Below are 9,905 nucleotides of genomic sequence, written 5' to 3' on the forward strand. Positions count from 1 at the left end.
TACAGGGGAATGCCAGGGCCAAAAAGTGGGAGTGGGTGGGTAGGGGAGTGGGTCGGAGGGTATGTGGGACTTTTGGAATAGCATTGGAAATGTAAATGAGGAAAATACCTAATAAAAATATTTAAAAAAAAAAAGAAAATTTGTAGATGTGTATTATGCATGGTTGACAGGCTTCGGGTATTTCCTGTGAATGATTGACAGGCTGTAAGCATTTCCTATGGAAGATTAACTGATTATGGGCTTGTCTTTGGATGAGTGACAGGGTTGGTATGTGTTTACTGTGGATGATTGACAGTCTGTAGCCAGGACATGTGATTGATTGACAGGGTGTTGGCATTGCCTATGAATAAGTAACATATTGATTGTGATATATTTTATGAAAGATTGACAGGTTGTGGGTGTTTCCATTAGATGACTGACAGGCTATAGGAGTTTCCAATGCACAATTGACAGGCTTTGAGCACTTTGTATGTAAAATTGATAGGTTGTGGGCATGTCCTGTGGATGATTAACAGACTGTGGCCATTTTTATGCATGATTGTCAGGCTGTAGGAATTTTCTGTGGATGACTGACAGGCTGTGATTATTTCTTCTGGTTGACTCTCAGGATTTGTGAGTTGCTTGTAGATAACTGACAGGCTGGGGACGTTTCCAGTGAATGGTTGACAGGACTTGGACATTTCTTATGGTTGACTGCCAGGCTGTGGGCTTTTCCTAGGGATAATTAACAGACTGTGGGGGGTTGTTGCACAGATTTTGATAAGCTGTGTGTGTCCTGTGGATGATTGACAGGCTTTGGGTCTTGCGTAGGAATGACCTATAGATGCAATTCTACAGATCTCTTGAATCTATATAAATTTTTCATAACAAATGAAAATCTAAACCCTAAGTCATCATTACTTTGATTTTTTTTTCATTTCCACATTTCTTTTGTTTTATGCCCATGAGTAGTGTTTCCATACCTCGTTACCAGCAGGAGCACAACACACTCCTAAGATGATAGATAACGAGTCCATGGTAATCCAGGTGCTAAATGTTACCAAACAGGTCATCATGCTTTACCATAAAATGGTCAGTGTGCCCCTAGACTCACACCAAAATTGGGTAAATATCCCTACAAAGTGATAACCTATACTATCCAACTCCCATGCTTGATATTCAAAAGGCTTTAAGCAAAATGAAACTAGGGTTCCAATGAGTATGGCTCATTCCATTTAATAATTTAAATTTATAGACGGTGTGAAACTTGACTGGGAAGAGGAACATAAAGATATAAGAATAGGAAGATCTGGAGAGATAGTAGAATCTATATTCTACACAGTAGCTATCTAAGTTATGTGTGAGAAATAAATGGACTGACAAAATGAAAAACTACAGTTGGACAATTCATTGTTTTTAAAGAAAACATTCAATGAGCAAAAGAATATCTTGAAACTATAATTTATAATTTATTCTTGTATTATCTATATCAAGCTCCAACTTAAAGAATAATTAGCCCCTTAGAACTACAAAATGATCAAGAAGCATGGGGACTATGGAAAATCTATAGTTGTGTCATTGGTTCTCCTTCATAACCTAGTGCAGAATAAGAAGAGGAAATAAGTATAAAGGGCTGGGGTGGTTGGTAAAACTCAATTGGTAAAACACTTGCCCTGAAAACCGGAGAGAAGATGTGGGGATAAGGGGATCCTAAAGCTTACTTGCCTGCAAGTCTGAGAGTCAGTGTGTTTCAAGAGAGTAAATCAAACACACCAGGGATTTGGGTGAGTGAACATGTCTCCAAAACTGAGGGACCATTGGGTGGAACACACAAGAGTCCCTGATGGCTGAGTTCAGTCCCCAGAACCCATAATGTGACAGAAGAGAACTGTCAAGTGGCAAGTCCTCTGACCACCACATACTTAGCTCCACATATGTGGGACACGGGAAAATGAGAGGAAGACAGTGTCAGTCTCTGACCTTCACATGTGTATCAATGCACACACCACATGTGCACAAGTTAAGTATGGAGGAGCAGGGTCATGGCAACAGTTCAAAATGTCTTTGTTTCGTCCCTTAGCCAACACAGGACATATTGACCTAATGTTTCTTGGTAATATTTTTGCATTAAAGTTGACAATAGATCTTATGATAAAACTTTCCGTATTATATATATCATAGTAAAAGTAACATAAATATTATGGAGAGATGGCTTGGCAGTTAAGAGCTCTAGTTTTGTTTGTAGTGCACTCAATTTTGAGTGCTATTACCCACATGGCACCTCACAGCTGTCCATAACTCCAATTCCCAGGCATTCCCCACTCAATTCTAGCACACAGTGTATAGAAAACACACAGCAGCAAAATATTCCTCTATATAAATCTACAAAAGTTAAGCATATACAATGAAGTAAAAATGTATGTAGTTTCTGTAAGTCTCCTTAAAGTATCCAATACAGTACTTCAAAAGAGACAATGGGTAAGTATTTATAAACTAACTGAATTTTTTATTTTGCTTTCCTTATAGAAGGCCTATGAGCTGATGTCTTAAAGTATGCATGTCTAGGTGCCTAAGACCCTAAAGCAGGTAAATGATCCAGTGAGTCTCAGTAAAAAAGAGCCTAAGCGAAACAGAAAACCGGCCTGACCAGGGGCACAAGTTCCTTCAGGTTGGCGCCAGCACCCGTTCACCTAGGGAGCAGAGTTGGTGGACACCCCCACGGTCTCTAGAGGACTCTCCACCTGATCACTTGTGATCACTTAGGATCACTTGTGAGTGGAACACAACATCGGTTTCAATCCAATCACGGGACCTGAGACAGCAGAAGGAAAGTAGAAAGCTGGCCTGACCAGGGGCACAAGTCCCTTCTGGTCAGCGCCAGCACCTGGTCCCCTAGGGCGCAGAGTCGGTGGACACCCCCACAGTCCCCAGAGGACTCTCCACATGATCTTAGGATTACTGACCCCACGGTGACACCACTTCCAGGCACTGTAACATGCCCAGGATCTTAGGGCAACAGGATCTCAGGATAACAGGAGCTGGGTCAAACCAGTATTTCAGGATCTCAGAAGAAGCTTGACTGTCAAAAACTCTGACACACCCAGAATCTCAGGTTAACAGGAGCCTACAATCAAAAGATCCCAGAGAAAGCTGGACTCTGAGGAGTCCTGAATCAACTGGTATTATAGGAAGAACAGATTCCAATCAGATATATTGAGGGCAGCAAGCAGTTGAGATAATCAGATGGCAGGAGGCAAGCTTAAGAACAGAAGAAACAGAAACCAAGGTTACTTGGTGTCATCAGAACCAAACTCTCCCACCGTAGCAAGTCCTGGATATACCATCACACTAGAAAAACAAGACATGGATCTAAAGTCACTTCTCATGATGATAATGGAGGACTTTAAGAAGGAAATACAGGAAAACACAGGTAAACAGCTAGAAGCCTTTAAAGAGGAAACACAAAAATCCCTTAGAGAGTTACAGGAAAACTCTACCAAACAGGTGATGGAATTGAACAAAACCATCCAGGATCTAAAAATGGAAGTAGAAAAAATAAAAAACAAAAGCACACAAAGGGAGACAACTCTGGAGATAGAAACACTAGTAAAGAAATCAGGAACCATAGATGCAAGCATCAGCAACATAATACAAGAGATGGAAGACAGAATCTCAGTTGCAGAAGATTCCATAGAAAACATGTACACAACAATCAAAGAAAATACAAAATGCAACAAGATGCTAATTCAAAAGATCAAGGAAATCCAGGACACAATGAGAAGACCAAACCTATAGATAATAGGAGTAGGTGAGAATGAAGATTTTCAACTTAAAGGACCAGCAAATATCTTCAACAAAATTATAAAAGAAAACTTCCCCAACCTAAAGAAAGAGATGCCCATGAACATAAAAGAAGCCTACAGTACTCCAAATAGACTGGACCAGAAAAGGAATTCCTCCCGACACATAATAATCAGAACAACAAATGGACTAAATAAAGACAGAATATTAAAAGCAGTAAGAGAAAAAGGTGAAGTAACATATAAAGGCAGGCCTATTAGAATTACTCCAGACTTCTCACCAGAGACTATGAAAGCCAGAAGATCCTGGACAGATGTTATACAGACACTAAGAGAATACAAATGCCAGCCAAGGTTACTATACCCAACAAAACTCTCAATTACCATAGATGGATAAACCAAAGTATTCCATGACAAAACCAAATTCACACAATATCTTTCCACGAATCCAGTCCTTCAAAGGATAATAACGAAAAAACACCAATACAAGGATGGAAACTACTCCCTAGAAAAAGCTAGAAAGTAATCCTTCAACAAACCTAAAAGAAGACAGCCACAAGAACAGAATCCTAACTCTAACAATAAAAATAACAGGAAGCAACAATTACTTTTCCTTAATATCTGTACTGGCTATTTTTGTGTCAACTTGACACAGCTGGAGTTATCACAGAGAAAGGAGCTTCAGTTGAGGAAATGCCTCCATGAGATCCAACTGTAAGGCATTTTCTCAATTAGTGATCAAGGGGGAAAGGCCCCTTGTGGGTGGGACCATCCCTGGGCTGGTAGTCTTGGGTTTTATAAGAGAGTAGGCTGAGCAAGCCAGAGGAGGCAAGCCAGTAAAGAACATCCCTCCATGGCCTCTGCATCAGCTCCTGCTTTCTGACCTGCTTGAGTTCCAGTCCTGACTTCCTTTGGTGATGAACAGCAGCATGGAAGTGTAAGCCGAATAAACCCTTTCCTCCCCAATTTGCTTCTTGGTCATGATGTTTGTGCAGGAATAGAAACCCTGACTAAGACAAATTGGTACCAGCAGAGTGGGGTATTCCTGTGACAACCTGACCATGTTTTGGGGAGGACTGTGGAAGGACTTTGGAACTTTGGGCTTGAAGATCCATTCGTTGTTAAGAGCTCTGTCAGATGTTGTGTAGCAGCTTGGAAGATAATGATGAGAACAGTGCAGAAGATGGAGGTCTGGTTTGTGAAATTTCAGAGGGATTTAAAGACTCTTTTCAGGGCCATTGCTGTTTTGCTTGTGAAGATTTTGTAGTTCTGGTTAGCTGGGGCTGAAGAATCAGCTGTGATTAACAAGATACCAGAACTACTAAAGCAAAAACTTTGCATTACTGGGACTATTGATGCTGGTTAGCTGGAGCTAAGAAATTAGCGGTGATTAAGAAGAGACCAGCATCGTTGAGGTGACATCTTCTGGGAAGTGTTTTCTGAAAGCACAAAGAGGCTGTGTTCCAGAGATAGGCAAGGTTGTACTCCTTCTGCAGTGGGACTTGGTAATGTGTAAGGGTCACCCAGGTGGTACTGGTTTTGAAGGCATGAAGGGGTCATGCAGAGCAGCTCAGGCTCGACACTGTGAGAGGCCATGGAAGGCCATTGGTGAAGGTGCAGCCTCAGTTGTAATTGAAGGCCCAGGACTGAAGGGGTCATGCAGTGTTTTGGAGATGCCAGTACCACGAGATGACCACCAAGAGCAGCAGCAGCAGTGGAGTACAGGCATCTGGAGCCCAGAGGACGACGTGTGTGCTACAAAGGGCATGGCTGGAGAAGTGACCCAAGCCCTTGGAGGAGCCCAGAAGATCGTGAGTTGGATCCCAGACATTGGACAGTTGGAGATTGATTTTTGCTTTGATTGTGACTGTGCCCTGATATTTTCCCTCTTGAAGGAAGAAACTGTTTTAGTGGAGCCCACAGTTAAGAGACTTTTAATTGTAAAAAGACTTTGGATTTTAAAAGAGATGGATATTTAAAAGAGATTGAAATTTTAAGAATATGTAAAGACTGTGGGACTTTTAAAGTTATTTAGATCTTGGGGATGAATAAGAATGTAAGGGTTGAGGCTTACTAGTGATGTGTTTGTGTGTCAAGTTGATAAGGGGTCAATTGTACTGGCTATTTTTGTGTCAACTTGACACAGCTGGAGTTATCACAGAGACAGGAGCTCCAGTTGAGGAAATGCCTCCATGAGATCCAACTGTAAGGCATTTTCTCAATTAGTGATCAAGGGGGAAAGGCCCCTTGTGGGTGGGACCATCCCTGGGCTGGTAGTCTTGGGTTCTATAAGAGAGCAGGCTGAGCAAGCCAGGGGAAGCAAGCCAGTAAAGAACATCCCTCCATGGCCTCTGTATCAGCTCCTGCTCCCTGACCTGTCTGAGTTCCAGTCCTGACTTCCTTTGGTGATGAACAGCAGCATGGAAGTGTAAGCCGAATAAACCCTTTCCTCCCCAATTTGCTTCTTGGTCATGATGTTTGTGCAGGAATAGAAACCCTGACTAAGACAATATCTCTTAATATCAATGGACTCAATTCCCCAATAAAAAGACATAGACTAACAGACTGCCTACACAAACAGGATCCAACATTTTGCTGGTTACAGGAAATCCATCACAGGGAAAAACACAGACACTACCTCAGAGTGAAAGGCTGGAAAACAATTTTCCAAGCAAACAGTCTGAAGAAACAAGCTGGAGTAGCTATTCTAATATGGAAAGTTATCAAAAAGACAAGGAGGGGCATCATACTTATCAAAGCTAAAATCCTCCAAGATAAACTCTCAATTATGAATATCTATGCTCCAAATGCAAGGGCAACGACATTCATTACAGAAACTTTAGTAAAGCTCACAGCACACATTGCACCTCACGCAATCATAGTGGGAGACTTCAACATCCCACTCTCATCAATGGACAGATTCTGGAAACAGAAACTAAATAGAGACACATTGAAACTAACAGAAGTTATGAAACAAATGGATTTAACAGATATCTACAGAACATTTTATCCTAAAACAAAAGGATATAACTTCTTCTCAGCACCTCATGGTACCTCCTCCAAAATTGACCATACAATTGGTCACAAAACAGATCTCAACAGATTAAAAAATATTGCAATTGTCCCATGCATCCTATCAGATAACAATGGACTAAGGCTGATCTTCAATAACAATATAAGTAATACAAAGTCAACATTGACCTGGAAACTGAATAACACTCTCTTCAATGATACCTTGGGCAAGGAAGAAATAAAGAAAGAAATTAAAGACTTTTTAGAGTTTAATGAAAATGAAGCCACAACATACCCAAACTTATGGGACACAATGAAAATATTTCTAAGAGGAAAACTCATAGCTCTGAGTGCCTCCAAAAAGAAACTAGAGAGAGCATATACTAGCAGCTCAACAGCACACCTAAAAGCTCTAGAACAAAAGGAAGCAAATTCACCCAAGAGGGGTAGAGAGCAGGAAATAATCAAACTCAGGGGCGAAATCAACCAAGTGGAAACAAGAAGAACTATTCAAAGAATCAACCAATTGAGGAGCTGGTTCTTTGAGAAAATCAACAAGATAGATAAACCCTTAGACAGACTCACTAGAGGGCACAGGGACAGCATCCTAATTAAGAAAATCAGAAATGAAAAGGGAGACATAACATCAGATCCTGAAGAAATCCAAAACACCATGAGATCCTTCTACAAAAGGCTATACTGAACAAAATTGGAAAACCTGGATGAAATGGACAAATTTCTAGAGAGATACTAGGTAGCAAAGTTAAATCAGGATCAGATTAATGACCTAAACAGCCCTATATCCCCTAAAGAAATAGAAGCAGTCATTAATAGTCTCCCAAGCAAAAAAAGCCCAGGACCAGATGGGTTTAGTGCAGAGTTTATCAGACCTTCAAAAAAGACCTATTCCAGTTCTTCTCAAACTATTCCACAAAATAGCAACAGAAGGTACCCTACCCAACTCATTCTATGAAGCACAATTTCTCTGATACCTAAACCACATAAAGACCCAACAAAGATAGAGAACTTCAGACCAATTTCCCTCATGAATATAGATGCAAATAACTCAATAAAATCCTCACAAAGCGAATCCAAGAACACATCAAAACGAACATCCATCATGACCAAGTAGGCTTCATCTCAAGGATGCAGGGATGGTTTAATATACAGAAATCCATCAACGTAATCCACTATATAAACAAACTCAAAGACAAAAACCACATGATCATCTCGTTAGATGCAAAGAAAGCAATTGACAAAATCCAACACCCATTCATGATAAAAGTCTTGGAAAGATCAGGAATTCAAGGCCCATACCTAAACATAATAAAAGCAATCTACAGCAAACCAGTAGCCAACATCAAAGTAAATGGAGACAAGCTGGAAGCAATCCCACTAAAATCAGAGACTAGACAAGGCTGTCCACTTTCTCCCCACCTATTCAATATAATACTTGAAGTCCTAGCCAGAGCAATTCGACAACAAAAGGAGGTTCAGTTGATACAAATTGGAAAGGAAGAAGTCAAAATATCACTATTTGCAGATGATATGATAGTAATTATAAGTGATCCTAAAAACTCCACCAGAGAACTTCTAAACCTGATAAACAGCTTCAGCGCAGTAGCTGGATATAAAATTAAGTCAAACAAATTAGTGGCCTTTCTCTACACAAAGGATAAACAGGCTGAGAAAGAAATCAGGGAAACAACACCCTTCACAATAGTCACAAATAATATAAAATACCTTGGTGTGACTCTAACTAAGGAAGTGAAATAGTTAGAAAGGCCAATTTGCAAATTCATCTGGAATAAAAATCTAGGATAGCAAAAACTCTTCTCAATGAGAAAAGAAGATCTGGTGGAATTACCATGCCTGACCTAAAGCTGTACTATAGAGCAATTGTGATAAAAACTGAATGGTAGGCCTTTTCTGTCTGGACTGCAGGCAGGTGGCTGCGAGCAGTTGGCTTGCTCTGATCAGTTGGAGCTAACCACTGCCAGGGGGGCTGCCAGGGCCAGCATATGCCCCAGTCGAGTGAAGATGGTGGGCCAGAACTGCGCCGGCACCTCGGGCGTGTCTGTGCCCTCTTCATCGGGTACTGCATCTACTTCGACTGCAAAAGGCAGAGTGACCCCAACTTCAAGATCAAGCCTCGAGAATGAAGAAACAGGAGCTTGCTAAGGAGAGAGCTGGGCTTTCCAAGTTACCTGATTTAAAAGATGCTGAAGCAGTTCAGAAATTGTTCTATGAAGAGATCCAGCTTGGTGAAGAGTTATGAAGGTGACTATGAGAAGGGTGTGGACCACCTGACAAATGTCATTGCTTTGTGTGGACAGCCTCAGCAGCTGCTGCAAGTGTTACAGCAGACTCTTCCACCACCAGTGTTCCAGATGCTCCTGACCAAGCTTCCAACCACTAGTCAGAGAACTGTAAGTGTTTAGAGCTTGTCTGATGATGATCTGCAATGAGCCAGATACCAGCATGAGAAAATCTCAGTAAAAATAATTTAACAGTTAGCTTGGAAGCTGGTCAGCTCTGGGGGAATAAGTGCAAATTGTGCTGTCATGAACTGTCCCACACTGACATCTACCAAAGGGATTATGAACTTTGGTAGATCCATTGTCTGTTCTATTTATTTTTCCAGTGAAAAGTATTTTGATAGAGCTTTTCATTTTATAAAACCAAACTATCATGGATTTCCGTTTGTTCTTAAGACATGCAAACCAAATGTAAATACAGTCGAGTCTTACTTAGGTAGAAACTCGTGGTGATTTTAAAAGATTGGAAAAGAATCTGAGGAAGAGTTGAATAATGCACATTCTAAAGACTAGAACATTTTATTGTATGTTGTAAAATTGGGTAGAAACTTGTGTTTGTGAAAACTGAGCATTAAAACCTTACAGAGACAAAAAAATTTCAAAAAATCCACAATAACTGCATGGTACTGGTATAGCGACAGACAGGTAGACTAATGGAATAGAATTGAATATCCATAAATGAATCCACACACCTATGGTCACTTGATCTTTGACAAGGGAGCTAAAACCATCCAATGGAAAAAAGACAGTATTTTCAACAAATGGTGCTGGCACAACTGTTGGTTATCATGTAAAA

At 40.6% G+C, this 9,905-nt stretch overlaps 1 pseudogene; it reads left to right on the top strand.

Annotated features, from left to right (window-relative positions):
* Window positions 1-8,831: 8,831 nt before the first annotated feature.
* Window positions 8,832-9,259, top strand: LOC147002506 (mitochondrial import receptor subunit TOM20 homolog pseudogene; annotated as a pseudogene).
* Window positions 9,260-9,905: the final 646 nt, after the last annotated feature.

Source organism: Mus caroli, unplaced genomic scaffold, assembly GCF_978045245.1.
Source record: "Mus caroli unplaced genomic scaffold, Mus_caroli_1 scaffold_10, whole genome shotgun sequence".
In the NCBI taxonomy this organism is placed as follows: domain Eukaryota; kingdom Metazoa; phylum Chordata; class Mammalia; order Rodentia; family Muridae; genus Mus; species Mus caroli.